The following is a 16,150-nucleotide window of genomic DNA, read 5'->3' as shown; positions in this document are numbered from 1 at the left end:
CTTTATATGTTACCTGAGAATAGTCATCCTATTGAACTGTCAAAAATATTCCAGCAATAAACAAAATAATGAGTTTTGAATGACTATTTCACATCCCTCAGAGACTGGTCCATGACATAATACTGAAGAGCATTTCAGTCATTAAAACAATATGGTTCGAGTATGTGACATATAATTAATTTAAGATTAAGATATGAAATATCCACAGCAGTATTCTACATGTTTCAGGTATTCCTCCCCAAAATATCATAATTTTAGAGGTCACAATAAATTTTTAAAATTGAGATAAAACTCCCATGAAATTCACCTTTATAAAGTATACAACTCAATGGTTGTAGTATATTCACAATGTGCAACCATCATCACTATTTAAGTCCACAACATTTTCATCATTCCAACAAGAAACACCATACCAATTAAATAGGCATTACTCATTCTCCTCCCCACTCTCCCTTCCAGCCCCTGGCAAACACTAATCTATATTTTGGCTCAATGAATTTGCCTATTCTGGACATTTCATACGAAGGGAATCATATAATATGTGACCTTTTTTGTGTGCCTTCTTTAAGCATGTTTCCAAAACTCATCCATGTTGCAGCATGTATAAGTACTGTACTTTATTCTTTTTTTATGACTGAATAATATTCAACTGTATGCACATTTTGTTTAACCATTCATCAGTTAAAATGCATTTCACTTCTTTACACCTTTTGGTGATTATGAATGACACTACGAAGATTCATGTGCAAGTTTATGTGTGGACATAAGTTTTCAGTTCTCTTACATCCCTAGGAATGGAAGTTTGGGGTCATATGGTAGTTCTATGTTTAATAAAACCATTCCTAAGTGACTTCTTATTCCATTCCCATAAAATTTCCAATTTTCACTTATTTTCCTTTTTTTTTTTATCGTGAGAGAGGGACAGACAGGCATATAGTAAAGGAGAGATGAAAAGCATCAACTTGTAGTTGCGGCACTTTAGTTGTTCATTGGTTGCTTACTCATACATGGAGGCTCCAGCTGAGCCAATGATGCCTTGCTCAAGCCATTGACCTTGGGCTTCAAGCCAGTGACCTTTTGGCTCAAGCCAGCAACAATAGGCTTCTTTCTACGATCCCATGCTCAAGTCAGCAGCTCCGTGCTCAAGCTGGATGGGCCCTTGCTCAAGCCCACAACTTTGGGCTTTTGAACCTGGGTTCTCAGCATCCCAGGGCGATGCTCTATTCGCTGTGCCACAACCTAGTCAGGCATCCATTGTTTTGGATTTTTAATGTCATCCTAGTAGACATCAAGTATTATCTCACTGTGGTTTTGATTTGCATTTCCGTATGGCTATACAATGTTGAGCAGATTTTCATGTGTTTATTGTCATTTGTGTATCTTCTTCAAAGAAATACTAAAATCTTTGCCCATGATTTAATTGTGTTTATTGTCTTATTGTGAATTTCTATTCACAGTGAATTTTTAAAGACTTTCATCTGTTACCAGTTTTCAGATTAAGAGTGACAAAATATTCAATATAATAGATTATAATTTGTACAAATGAAGATGTTATATCCAAACTACTTTGAGCAGAAAATACATCTCCCTCTTATAAGGATCTGTTGTATAATACTAATAGCAATACTAAAGCCCTGCACTGCCTATGAATTCTCTTCCTCCTCACTATGAGATCTATTGCCTAGTAAAAGAATAGTTCATATTTATAAAGTGGCATATTGAATTTTTAAAAATTAAATGTATTGGGATGACATTGGTTTGCAATACCATATAGGTTTCAAGTGCACAACTGAACAAATCATCTGCCCACCACATTGTGAGGCCTCTATATCCCTAGCAACATCTCTTTCTGTCCCATTTTCCTAACCTCTGCCCACCTCCACCAAACCCCCAACTTACTTTCCCTCTGGCTATCATCACACTGTTGACTGTGTCTATGTGTTGGTTTTTGACTAATCCCTTCTCCTTTCATCCAGTCCATCCTCCTCTCCACTGTCAGCTGTCAGTCTGTCCCAGGCCTCTGTTACTATTTTGTTTATCAGTTTATTTTGTTCATTAGATTCCACATATAAGTGAGAGCATATGGTAGCTGCCTTTCTCAGAGTGGCTTATTTCACCTAGCACAATAATTTACAGGTCCATCTATGCTGTTGCAAAAGGCAAAATTTCCTTCTTTTATAGGGCCTGGTAGTATTCCATTGTGTTAATGTACCACAGCCTTTTTATCCTCTCATCTACTGAAGAAAATCTGGACTATTTCCAGATCTTGACTCTCATAAACAATGCTGCAACGAACATAGGTGCGCATATATGCTTTCAAATTAGTGTTTAGGGATTCTTAAGATATACATTCCCAGAAGTGGGATCGCTGAATCAAAAGGCAGAAAAATAATTAGATACCTACAAAGGAGCCCCCTTAAGCCTGTCAGAAGATTTCTTGACAGAAACACTCAGGCCAGAGGGACTGGCAAGAAATATACAAGGTGATCAAAAGCAAATACCTATAACCAAGACGACTACTCTATCCAGAAAGGCTATCATTTAAAATTGAAGGCGAAATAAAGAACTTCCCAAACTAAAAACAAAACAAGTCAACTAAAGAAGTTTATTACCAAACCAGCATTGCCAGAAATGTTAAAGGGCTTGCTCTAAGAAGAGGGAACAAAAAGTAATCAAAAGAGAGAAACACTGGTCTAAAGAATAAAATGGCAATAAATAAGTACATATCAATAATAACCTTAAATGTAAACAGATTAAATGTTTCAATAAAAAGACAGGATATCTGAATAAATAAGAAAACATGACCCTGCCTGGCCTTTTGTAGCACAGTGGATAAAGGATCGACCTAGAATGCTGAAGTTGCCAGTTCAAGACCCTGCGCTTGCCGGGTCAAGGCACATACAACAAGCAACCAATGAACAACTAAGGTGAAGCAACTATGAGTTGATACTTCTTGCTCTTTCCCTCCACCCTCCGTAAAATCAATAAATAAAATCTAAAAAAACAAAACATGACCCATATATATGCTGTCTACAAGAGACCCACCTCAGAACAAAAGATACACAGACTGAAAGTGAAGGGATGGAGAAAAATAATCTATGTATATGGAAACATAAAAAAAAAAAGCTGGAGTAGCAATACTTATATCTGACAAAACAGACTTCAAAACAAAGGCCATAACAAGACAAAGGTCATGACAAAATACTAAATACAAATTGATTCAACAAGAAGATACAACCCCCGTAAACATATATGCACCAATAGAGGAGCACCTAAATATAAATATATAAGGAAAATCCTGGAAGAGACATATAGTTTTAAAATTCATCAAAAACTGGCCATTGTCAAATAATCAGAAAAAAGAAGTATTAAAAACAGCTTGCAACAATACAAAAAAAAACTCTAACAAAATAATTGGATTACAGCCTGACCAGACAGTGGCAAAGTAGATAGAGCATAGGCCTGGAACACAGAGGACCCAGGTTCAAAACCCCAAGGTAGCCAGCTTGAGTGTGGGCTCCTCTGGGTGAAGCACAGCTCACCAGCTTAAGCGCGGGGTTGCTGGCTTGAGTGTCGGACCATAGACATGACCCCATGGTCGCTCGCTTGAAGCCCAAGGTCACTGGCTTCAGCCCAAGATCACTGGCTTGAGCAAGGGGTCACTGGCTAGGCTGCAACTCCCACCTCCGCCATCAAGGCACATATGAGAAAGCAATAAATGAACTAAGGTGCTGCAATAACAAACTGATGCTTCTTATATCTCTCCTTTCTGCCTGTCTGTCCCTCTCTCTGTCTCTCTCACTTAAATAAATAAATAAAATGGAATACAGCTTAAACTAAAAACATGTAATATTTGTTTATTTTATTTTATTTTTTTATTTTTTTTACAGAGATAGAGAGAGTCAGAGAGAGGGATAGACAGGGACAGACAGACAGGAACGGAGAGAGATGAGAAGCATCAATCATCAGTTTTTTGTTGCAACACTTTAGTTGTTCATTGATTGCTTTCTCATATGTGCCCCGACTGCGGGCCCTCAGCAGAAGGAGTAACCCTCTGCTAGAGCCATTTGCTCAAGCCAGATGAGCCTACACTCAAGCTGGCGACCTCGGGGTCTCGAACCCGGGTCCTTCCGCATCCCAGTCCGACGCTCTATCAACTGCGCCACCGCCTAGTCAGGCTAAAAACATGTAATATTTGTATGCTCACTGAGTTCTTCATACAGACTAATAGCTTTAAAAAAAAAGTAAAAGCTCTCCTACTTGGAGCTTTAAAGGCAAGGGCAGTTTGGTTCTTTCAATAGTGGCCAATGATAGGCCAGTGCCTGGATTACTCTGGTCTGAACAGGCAACATTTTTCTTTATAGTTCTAGGAATAGAAGATACTGATCATCCAGCTAGTTAATCAAATTCAATCAGTTGCTGAAATTCATAGTAAAAATGTGAAAAAAACACTTCTGAATTTTCGGATTTTAATTCTTAAGAGCTGGAATTTGAAATAAAGATAATCCTGAATTTTCTTAATTTTATTATATCATTTACTTTTTTTTTCATTATACAGTATAAGGGTTCCCATGACCTACCCCCTAACTTGGCACCTAACTGTTCTACCTAGTGATGTACAGGCAGCTTTTACCAACAATGTATGTCATTTTTCCTTAAAAATTTATGTCTTCACTTATAATTTTAACATATTTGTGATATTATCAATGATAAATGAATATTACATATTAATGCCACCCAACATTATTCTCAAAACAAAAATGACAAATAGAAAATAGATCCTTTTTCTCAAACTGTTAGTGAAATAAATATGCATAAAATCTGGACTATTTCAAAGAAAACAGCTTCCTTCAGTTTCTAAAAATATTGTGAAGTGAGTGAAAAAATGAGTTTCAAGTAATCCAAAGAATAACCAAGAGCCTGGCCTGTGGTGGCACAGTGACTAAAGCGTGGACTTGCAATGCTGGGGCTGCCGGTTCAAAACACTGGGCTTGCCTGGTCAAGACACATACTAAAGTGAAGCAACTATAATTCTCAATCCTCTACCCCATCAGTCCCCTCTCTGTAAAATCAATAAATAAAGTATTAAAAAATAACCAACATATTACAAAATATGTAGATTGTGTTCTTTCTTTTCCTATTATATACCTAAACAAAATAGGCAAAGAAGTTTCAATAAAAATATAGATACAAATTTAATGCTGTACTTGAGCAATTATTCACTTCAGCAAGTTTTCTAATATTAAGCAGCAATAGTATAAAAAGATGTGAATATGTTTGCTATATTTAAAAGTTGATAGATTTAGGATTTTTAAAAACAAAAATATATAATAAAAGATACTTAAATATCTCAATAAAATGTTTTGATTCAAAATTTTAAAATGATTTTATTTTTCAATTGCTTTATTGTTAATAATATTAAAAGTCTATATAAATAAAAATTTCATCATTTTCATCAATTAATTCTGGGAGATAAATTTTTTGTTGTAGTCTACCTTAACCAAAAGAAGCTAAATCAATACATTAAGATACAGAAAACGTCTCATGGTAAAAAATAAGCTTTGTGTGGTTGCTGATACACAGTAGATTTTCAATACACATCTGTTACACTAAGTTGTATATCTTACCTGTGCCTCAGCTTCCCAGCTGCAATAACAGTATGTGAAAAACAAAGATTCTGATCCTTGTTTAAAATTTCAAAAAAAAGGTTTTTACTTAGAAATCAATCTGACTTTGGGAAGACAATATCATTCCAGTATTTTTAATAGGAATTTACTGTGTAGAAAAGGGCAAGAGATAAAAAAGTAGATCAATAAAGATATTACTTGACTTATGAAGGGATAATGTCTCGAAAAACCCATTGTAAATTGAAGATATCCTAAATCAGAAATGCATTTAATATGTTTTACCAAGCAAATATCATAACTTAGCCTAGAATACCTTAACTGTGTCAGAACACTTTAGCCTATGGTTGGGCAAAATTGTTAAATGCAATAAATACACTGCAGAGAATTTTTTTCTGCTGTAGTCTATTTTCATCCAAAGAAGCTAGGTCAATGCATTAAGGTACAAAAAGTGTTTCATTTACCATGAAAAAAATAACGCCTGTATAGCTGACATACAGTGTTTTCAATATACAGTGTGTCTGTAAAGTCATGGTGCACTTTTGACTGGTCACAGCAAGGGTCCCCAAACTTTTTACACAGGGGGCCAGTTCACTGTCCCTCAGACCTTTGGAGGGCTGGACTATAAAAAAACTATGAACAAATCCCTATGTACACTGCACATATCTTATTTTAAAGTAAAAAAACAAAACGGGAACAAATACAATATTTAAAATAAAGAACACGTAAATTTAAATCAACAAACTGACCATTATTTCAATGGGAACTATGGGCCTACTTTTGGCTGAGATGGTCAATGTCTGGTTCCATATTTGTCACTGCTAGCCATAACAAGTGATATGACGCGCTTTCGGAGCGTCACTGACCACCAATGAAAGAGGTGCCCCTTCCGGAAGTGCGGCGGGGGGGGGGGGGGGGCGGGGCGGGGGCGGGGCTGGATAATTGGTCTCAGGAGGCCACATGTGGCCCGCAGGCATAGTTTGGGGGCCCCTGGGTCACAGGAAAGCAACAAACGACGATAGAAATGTGAAATCTGCACCAAATAAAAGGAAAACCCTCCCAGTTTCTGTAGGATGATGTGGCAGCACATGCGCATGCACAGATGATGATGTAATACTGTGTATACAGCGGAGCAGCCCACGGCCATGCCAGTCGAGATGTGGACGGTGCAGAGGAAAGTTCAGTGTGTTCTGTGGCTCCCTAAATTCGAATCTGTGATCAAAGTGCAATGTGAATATCCGCACGTTTATAACGAAGCGCCACCACATAAGAATAACATTACTCGGTGGGATAAGCAGTTGAAGGAAACCGGCAGTTTGGTGGAGAAACCGCGTTCTGGTAGGCCATCAGTCAGTGACGAGTCTGTAGAGGCTCTACGGGATAGCTACCTAAGGAACTCTAAAAAATCTGTGCGTGAGCCCACATCGAACTGCACTGAATAGGTATGAAACTGGGAGAGTTTTCCTTTTATTTGGTGCAGATTTCACATTTCTATTGTCTTTTGTTGCTTTCCTGTGACAGGTCAAAAGTGCACCATGACTTTACAGGCACACTGTACATCTGTTAGACTAAGTTGTGTATCTTTTTCTGTTTATCCCTGTGATCCCATGGCTGACCAGAAGCTGCAGTTTCCTAAATCTGCCCAGCATCAAAAGACAGTACTGGTTGCCTTGACCAGGCAGTGGTGCAGTGGATAGAGCGTTGGCCAAGGATGCGAAACGCTGAGGTTGACAGCTTGAGCGTGGCGTCATCGGCTTGAGCATGGGATCATAGACATGACCCCATGGTCTGTGGCTTGAGCCCAAGGTCACTGGCTTGAACAAGGGGTCACTGGCTTGGCTGGAGCCCCTCAGTCAAGGCGCATATGAGGAAGCAATCAATGAACAACTAAGGTGCCACAACTATGAGTTGATGCTTCTCATCTCTCACCCTTCCTGTCTGTCCACAATTGTCTGTCAGTTTTTCACTTAAGAGAGAGAGAGAGAGATAGTATTATTTTCCATATTATTAGGGCAGGAAGAAAAAAATTAAAATTCAAGATTTGAAGTACAGTTTGTACTGACTATGTATATAGCTCTCACACCACTGTAAAGTAAAAAAAAAAGATCGTTAAGTCGAAACAATCGTCAGTCAGGGATGTCTATACTCAATATGAAAATCCCCCACATGTCACCCTGAAGTGAGAGTGACTCCACCTTAAATGACCTTTTCTTGTCATTTACAGTCCCAGGACACTTCTTACTCTTTCTCTATCTTTTTTTTTTTTGTCTGGCTAAAATCAACTCTCTGCCTCTGTCATCTGAAATTTTAAACAAAAGATCAGAATCTTTATTTCTACCTACTGGTTTTGCACCTCAGGCAAAGCTGAGGTACAGGTAAAACATACAACTTAGTGTAACAGATGTGTATTGAAAACCTACTGTGTACCAGCATCTATGTACATTCTAAGTCTCAGCACTCCTTACAGCCTGGATAAGTGAGATAATCTTAGTATCTCATAAAATGCTGTGAATGTCTCTATTCCTAAATTACATGTCATATTAGGATTTTAAAAAATAATTTGTTTCCTTGCACTAGATTCTAAGTTCCATAAAAGCAATGGTTATGTCCAATATATAATAGATGCCCTTGGTATAATAAAAAAATAAATATTGGGCCTCTGTCCCAAAGTTCTAGAATTTAATTTTATTGTCTTTGCATGCTGATGAGGTGACTCCAGGGAAGGGTGGGTAGACAACGTCAGAATAGGGGATGCTCACCAGAAAAGCCAACTACTCAGAGAGTTAGAACTTTCAGTTCCACCTCATTCCCCTACCTACAGAAAGAGAAGGAATTGAGATTAAGTTAAATCCTCAATGGTCAAAGATTTAATCAATCATGCCTACATAATAGAACCTCCATAAAAAACCCTAAACAATAGGATTCAAGAAGCCTCCCAGTGAACAGATAGATCCATATGCCCTCAGGGTAGTGTACACTGACTCTCTGGAGATAAAATTTCCTAAAGTCCAGAAGTCAGGACACTTTGGACCTTACCCTACGTGCCTCTTCATCAGACTGTTCATCTGTACCCTTTATAATAAACTATAATATCAAGTATAACACTTTATTGAGTCCTATTGAGTTCTGAGGTTGGGAGGAGAATCATGGGAACCCCTAATTAATAGTTTGTTAGGCAGAAAAGAAATGTGGGTAGACCCCATTTGCAGATGCCATCAAAAAAAGTGGAAACAGTTCTTGTGGTTCAGAGCCCTTATCTTGTGGAATATGCCTAACTGAATAGTCAGTGTCAGAAATGAATTAAATTGTTGGAGACACAGTTGGTGTTGTAGAATTGAAAATTTTGTTGTTTCTGAAAGAAAATGTACTCAATACACTTATTTCAGAAGAGTAAATGAGTAAATAAAATGAATTTTTAAAAAGTAAAAGATATTTATTACCATGTATAAGTCATTCTTGTATCACATTTTAGCATTTGTGATACAAGGAAATAGCATTTCCTTTCTTGCTATTCTTTTATAGACAATTTTTCTATATAGACAATGCTTCTTTTGTCTTCTATAATCATTATAATTTACACACTGTTTGAAACTTAGTATTAGTTCCAAGTTTACCAAAACTTAAAACCAAGTGTATTACCAAAATTAAAATCAAGAACAAAAATCTGATTGTCCCACATGAAAGAAAGAATTTAGCACAGTTACCTGTCTCTTACATTAATTATCACAAGAAACTTGAGAATAAAAATTATGTTTAATTAGAATTTTCTTTTCCAGAGATTAATGAAGTACTTAAGACATGATGGGTACTCACTAACTAGCTGAAAGTGAAAAACAAAAATTGTGAGGAAAAAAATGTCAGATAAAAGACTGAAAATTGAAGAGAGGGAATCTTACTAGAAAACTGAAAAAGGATGGAGTACAGAAGGAGGCAGGAAAATACTGAAATTGAACAAAGAATAATTTGAGTGATCTGCAAGAAAGCAATTTCAAATTTTAAAAAAATCATGGAAGGATAAGACCACACATTGGTAAGACATGAATGTAGAATTTGCTGGAAGAAAAATAGTAATAAGGGACCCAGAATTGCTCCCTCAAAAATTTCTTGAAAAGAAGAACCAAGTTGCAGTTTCACAATTCCTGCTTTCAAAACTTTCTGCAAAGCTACAGCAATCAAAGCAGTATAAAGTAGTGGCTTAATGCGAGATATTCATATCAATGCAAAGAAATTGCGAATCAAATAATAAACCTTCAATTTTATGGCCAATTGGTACCTGCCAATTCAACGAGGGAAGAATGTGTTTTCAACAAAAAGCACTGGGACAACTGGATAACTACATGCAAAAGAAAACAGTTCTACCTCATGACCTACACAAAAATTAACTAAAAATAGATTAACAAGCCAAACATAAAAGCTAAAATTATAAAACTTTTAGAATAAAATATAGGTGCAAATCTTCTTGACTTTGATTTCTTATACATAAACATCAAAAGCAATGATTTCTTATACATATAAAAAAGCAAAAGAAATCAAACCACAAGTGGTCAAGTAAAAAATTAAACTGAACTTATCTAAATGTAAAACTTTTATGCTTTAAAGGATACCATCAATAAAGCGAGCTCTGCCTGACCAGGTGGTGGTACGGTGGATAGAGCATCAAACTGGGACAAAGAAGAAGGAGGAAGGAGGAGGGAGGAGGGGGGGGGAGGAGGAGGGGGGGAGGAGGAGGGGGAGGACAATCTGACTTTGGGTGATGGGTATGCAACATAATTGAATGACAAGATAACCTGGACATGTTTTCTTTGAATATATGTACCCTGATTTATTGATGTCACCCCATTAAAATTAATAAAAATTTATTTATTAAAAAAAAAAAGAAGAAAGTAAATTGCTAGTTACTAGGGCTTGGGGGAGTAGAAATCGGGAGTGAGCCCTGGCCTGATAGCTCTATTGGTCATTAGAGCATCCTCCCAAAGTTCAGATGTTGCCAGTTCAATCCCTGGTAAAGGCTCATACAGATACAGATCAATGTTCCTCTCTCTAAAAAATAAATAAATAAATAAATTTAAAAATGGGGTGTGAATTCTAGTTTATGAGATTTTTTTCATGGAGTGATGAAAATGTTCTAAAATTTCATAGTGTTGATGATTACACAACTCTGAATAAATTAAAAAACACTGAATTATATATTTATTTAAAACGGTAAATTTTATGGTATGTGACTCATATGTCAATAAACATGTATAAAAAAACCGTTAAGACCCTGGCGAGTTGGCTCAGTGGTAGAGCGTTGGCCAGATGTATGGATGTCCCAGGTTCGATTCCTAGTCAGGGCACAGAGGAGAAGTGACCATCTACTTCCCCAGTCATCCATTCCCCTTCTCTCTCTCTATCTATCTTTCTTCCCCTCCTGCAGCCATGGCTCAAATGGTTCGAGCAATTTGGCCCCGGAGCTGAGGAGATGGCTCCATGGCCTATACCTCAGGCCCTGAAATAGCTCAGTTCAGAGCAAAGGAGCAGCAGCCCCAGATGGATAGAGCATCACCTCCTGGTGGGCTGGCTGGGTAGATCCCGGTTAGGGCACATGCTGGAGTCTGTCTCTCTGCCTCTCTGCCTCCCAGCCTCTCACTTAATTTAAAAAAAAAAAAAAAAAAAAAAAAATCCCAGTTAAGAGATACATAGTAGATATTGAGAGTCTCCAATATATAACTAACAAGAGGGTCAGAAGAAAGAAATGAAGGATGTAATAAAGAAGCAATATTTGCAGAGTTAACTGGTGTCAGAATTGAGGAATGAATCAGTTTCTCAGATTGAAAGTATATTATTTAGTGTCCCAAGAAGGATAATCAAAATATATTCACATCTGGACAAATCAACATAAAATTTCAGAACATCAGAATAAAAAGAAAGCCATAAAAGATGTCAAAGAAAAAAATTGAGCCTGCCCAGGCGATGGTGCAGCGGATAGAGCATTGAACTCGGACAGTGAGGACTCAGGTTGAAACCCGGAGGTCCCCAGCTTGAGCGCAGGCTCACTAGCTTGAGCGCCGGGTCGCTCACTGGCAAGTGGGATCATAGTCATAACCCCATGGTCGCTGGTTTGAGCCCAAAGGTTGCTAGCTTAAAGCCCAAGGTCACTGGCTTGAGCAACGGGTCACTCGTTCTGCTGTAAACCCCCCCCCCCCCGTCAAGGCACATAAGAGAAAACAATCAATGAACAACTAAGGTGCCACAACGAAGAATTGATGCTTCTCATCTCTCACCCTTCCTGTCTGTCTGTCCCTCTCTCTGTCTCTGTCTGTGTCACAAAAAGAAACAAATTACCTCATAAGGAATAATGACAGACAGTTCCTCAAAAACAGAAATCAAAAAACACTGAAGAAAGTTTTGAAATGAGAAATTCTATAGAAAATATGATAATCTGTTCCTTAAAGTTAATTTATTTTAGAGGATGGTAATTTTAATACTGATACTTTTTATTTATTCATTATTCATTTACTAAAATTTATAAAAATTTTGAAACAATTTTACTTTATATTTTTCCAGGAAATTCCCATTTTATATGATTTCAACTTATTTACAGAGACATAGTTGTTCATTTATTTTGTTATTTTTAAGTGCATACACTCTAAAGATTCTTATGTCTTGATACTTTTTCTTTTGACAGAGAGAGAGTCAGAGAGAGGGACAGCTAGGGACAGACAGACAGGAAGGGAGAAAGATGAGAAGCATCAATTCTTCGTTGCAGCTCTTTGCTGCAGCTCCTTAGTTGTTCACTGATTGCTTTCTCATATGTGCCTTGACCAGGGGGCTACAGCACAGTGAGTGACCCCTTGCTCAAGCAAGCGACCTTGGGCTTCAAGGCAGCTACCTTCTGGGCTCAAGCTAGCGACCCTGCACTAAAGCTGGTGAGCCCAAGCTCAAGCCAGATGAGACCACGCTCAAGCAGGTGAACTCAGGGTTTTGACCTTGAGTCGTCGCATCCCCATCCAACGCTGTTGCCATTGCACCACCTCCTGGTCAGGCTATGTCTTGATAATTCTTGATGAAAACAACCTTTATCATTAATTTCTCTCATGCAAGATAAAATCCCTTGATTTGACATTTACTTTGAAATTAATATAATCAATCTAATTTTATTTTAATTAGTATTTGTAGAGTATATCATTTATATCACTTTACTTTTAACCTACCTATAACTTTATATTTAAAATGAGTTGCTCTTAAACAGCATATAGTACATCTTACATTTTATCCAATTTGACATATTTAAATCATTTACATTTAATATAACTCTTGCAATGGCTGAATTTAAATCTATCATCCTGCTAGTTGTTTTCTATTAGCCTTATGATTTTGTTCCTTTGTCCCCCTTTTCTGCTTTCTTTTGGATTACTTAATTATTAATTTATTTTGAAAAAGAATACAAAGAGAAAAAGACATTTTATGAACCAATTTTAATTTTGAAAGCAAAACCAAACCAATTTCAGTTGCAAAATCCTAAAGAAACTGGTATATCAAATCCAGCAGAAACTATTAAAAAATCATGATTAAGCAGATTTTATATGGAGAATGCAAAGACAGGTTTGTTTCTGAAAAGCTAATTAATGTTAGTCACAATTATCAATGAATTACATATATCTTTTCAAAAATGCAATAAAATTATTCAATAAAATTTAACTTGTGACTAAAATTCTTTTCCTACTTAGTGGAACAGTATAAAAGTACTTTACCATGACAATATATTAATATTCACAAATAATATTTAAAATAAACATTCCCAACAGGGTCAAGAAATAAACTTAATGTTTGTTGTTATCACTTCTATTTAACATTGAACAAGTGTGTAGGATTTCAGGCTAGTAACCAACCTGAATTCCCAGTCAAAAACCAGTGTCAACGTCAAGAGTGAACACAGATATCTCCAGATTATCCGAGCCCAGAGCTTTCCAGCAATCCCAGGCCCCAGTTGCTTCATCTATGGTACACAGAGCAGAGTAAAAGCCCTACTATACCAGTTGAATTCTTTTTTCTTTTCTTTTTTTTTTTTTTTTGTATTTTTCTGAAGCTGGAAACGGGGAGAGACAGTCCGACAGACTCCCACATGCGCCCGACCGGGATCCACCTGGCACGCCCACCAGGGGCGACGCTCTGCCCACCAGGGGGCGATGCTCTGCCCCTCCGGGGCGTCGCTCTGCTGCGACCAGAGCCACTCTAGCGCCTGGGGCAGAGGCCAAGGAGCCATCCCCAGCGCCCGGGCCATCTTTGCTCCAATGGAGCCTTGGCTGCGGGAGGGGAAGAGAGAGACAGAGAGGAAGGAGGGGGGGTGGAGAAGCAAATGGGCGCTTCTCCTATGTGCCCTGGCCGGGAATCGAACCCAGGACTCCCGCACGCCAAGCTGACGCTCTACCGCTGAGCCAACCGGCCAGGGCCCAGTTGAATTCTTGACACTGTTACATATAATAAAATTATTGTTGTCTTAATTATTGTTAAGTTTGGGTTACTCACTATAACAATGAAATAGAGAAAGGTTTTTTTGGGTTTTTTTGTGACAGAGACAGAGAGAGTCAGAGAGAGGGACAGATAGGGACGGACAGACAGACAGGAAGGGAGAGAGATGAGAAACATCAATTCTTTCATTGCAGTTCCTTAGTTGTTCATTGATTTCTCATATGCACCTTGACCCGGGGGTGGGGGGCCACAGCAGAGCAAGTGACCCTTTGCTCAAGCCAGCGACCTTGGGCTCAAGCTGGTGAGTCTTGGTCAAATCAGATGAGCCCGTGCTCAAGCTGGCAACCTCAGGGTTTCGAACTTGGATCCTCTGCGTCCCAGTCCGACACTCTATGTGCTGCACCACTGCCTGGTCAGGCGGGAAAGTTTTTTTTAAAGCATAATCACAGAGGAAAAACTAACTTTGACTAAATTAACAATTTTTAAACTTCTATACAACATACACACTTTAATCAAAGTCAAAAGACAAGACACTCTAAGAGGACATTTTCAATACACACAACTGTGTAGTATATATGTAGAATAAAAAATATACAACCTAATTTTGAAAAGACTGTCCAAGAATATCAACAGACAATTCACAAAAGAAACTTGGATGACTAAGATTTCAAACAGATAATTAAGAAATAAAAATAACAATCAGCTATCACTTAATAACCAGTCAGATTGGTAAAAATGTTAAGTCTGATAATATTAAATTCAGGATCAAAAGAAATGGAAACTTGCATCTACTCCTTGCATAACAATATGGTCCAGAAAAATCAGACCTACGGGGGATGGCAGTCGCCCCTAGGACAGGGGTGTGGATGGCAGGAATTTGAGGGTCACTTGAGTGGAATGGAGGGGACACCAAGAAGGTCGGATGGGTGTGGTCTGCCAACAGTCATGAGGTCAAAACTGTCCCAAGTCACAACACAGACCTATGACCTGTAAAATGTTACTTGTACAACCACCAGATAGAACACTGTTCAATGCTAATTATTTCGAGGTGCCAATTCCGTTGTAGATGCATACCCTTCAGTAACTCCCACAGCTATGCATAAGAAGATAAGAACGCTCCTGTGACACAGAGAGATATTATAAACACCCTATACACCCATTATTGAACATATAAATTAGTTGTATTGTATTCATACAATGATATACCATTCAGCAATTAAAGTGAAAAACGTACACTACATATCATAAACATGGATAAATCTGAAAAAGAAATATTAGTGAAAAAAGTAGGTTGAAAAAGGATACATACAGTATAATGCTATATAAGGTTTTAAAATATGCCAAACAATACTACATATCATATACATGTGTGATACAAAAATACACAACACTTTCATAAAAGTGACCAACATAAATTCCTCTTCAGTAAAGAGAGAAAATGAGATCAGATAGATTATATATAAGGGTTCAGGTTTAAATTAAGATTTAGACGATCATATAATAATCAAAGACAAATCTCTGAAACCATATTATAAGTTTATACAAAGAAATATTTTACTTCCATTACTCATTTTCAGTTATTTTTAAAAAGTTGATGCATATGAGGCAAATGTTAGCATTTATTAAAGCAAGCTGGTAGATACAAGATATGCTTTTTTCATTGGATTATGTTATAGTCCAATGTTTAAAAACTTTTCAGTTTCAAAAAATATTGCAAGGGACTATGGAGGAGGTGGGGGACTGAAAAAAGTGAAAAGGACTTGAAATCTTGCTTGTGGAGAATGTACAAAATTCAGTGTATTAAAATGAGTGATACGGCCCTGGCTGGTTGGCTCAGTGGTAGAGCGTCGGCCTGGCGTGCGGGAGTCCCGGGTTCGATTCCCGGCCAGGGCACACAGGAGGAGCGCCCATCTGCTTCTCCACCCCTCCCCCTCTCCTTCCTCTCTGTCTCTCTCTTCCCCTCCCGCAGCCGAGGCTCCAGTGGAGCAAAGTTGGCCCAGGCGCTGAGGATGGCTCCATGGCCTCTGCCTCAGGCGCTAGAATGGCTCTGGTCACAACAGAGCAAAGCCCCAGAT

General features: G+C 37.9%; 1 protein-coding gene across 4 annotated transcripts in view; it reads right to left on the bottom strand.

Annotated features, from left to right (window-relative positions):
• The window catches only part of BAZ2B (bromodomain adjacent to zinc finger domain 2B), a 452,863-nt gene that overhangs the window by 264,223 nt on the left and 172,490 nt on the right, over window positions 1-16,150 (bottom strand). The window contains exon 1 of one of the 4 annotated variants that reach the window (XM_066279498.1): window positions 5,628-5,646. The exons of the other annotated variants lie outside the window; for them this stretch is intronic. The gene's annotated coding sequence lies outside the window, so the exon portion shown is untranslated. Of the gene's footprint in view, window positions 1-5,627; window positions 5,647-16,150 lie in introns of those variants that run through there. 4 annotated transcript variants of the gene reach the window in all.

The sequence above is a fragment of the Saccopteryx bilineata genome, chromosome 5 (assembly GCF_036850765.1).
Source record: "Saccopteryx bilineata isolate mSacBil1 chromosome 5, mSacBil1_pri_phased_curated, whole genome shotgun sequence".
Classification (NCBI taxonomy): domain Eukaryota; kingdom Metazoa; phylum Chordata; class Mammalia; order Chiroptera; family Emballonuridae; genus Saccopteryx; species Saccopteryx bilineata.
This window is presented reverse-complemented; position numbering and strand designations above follow the sequence as displayed.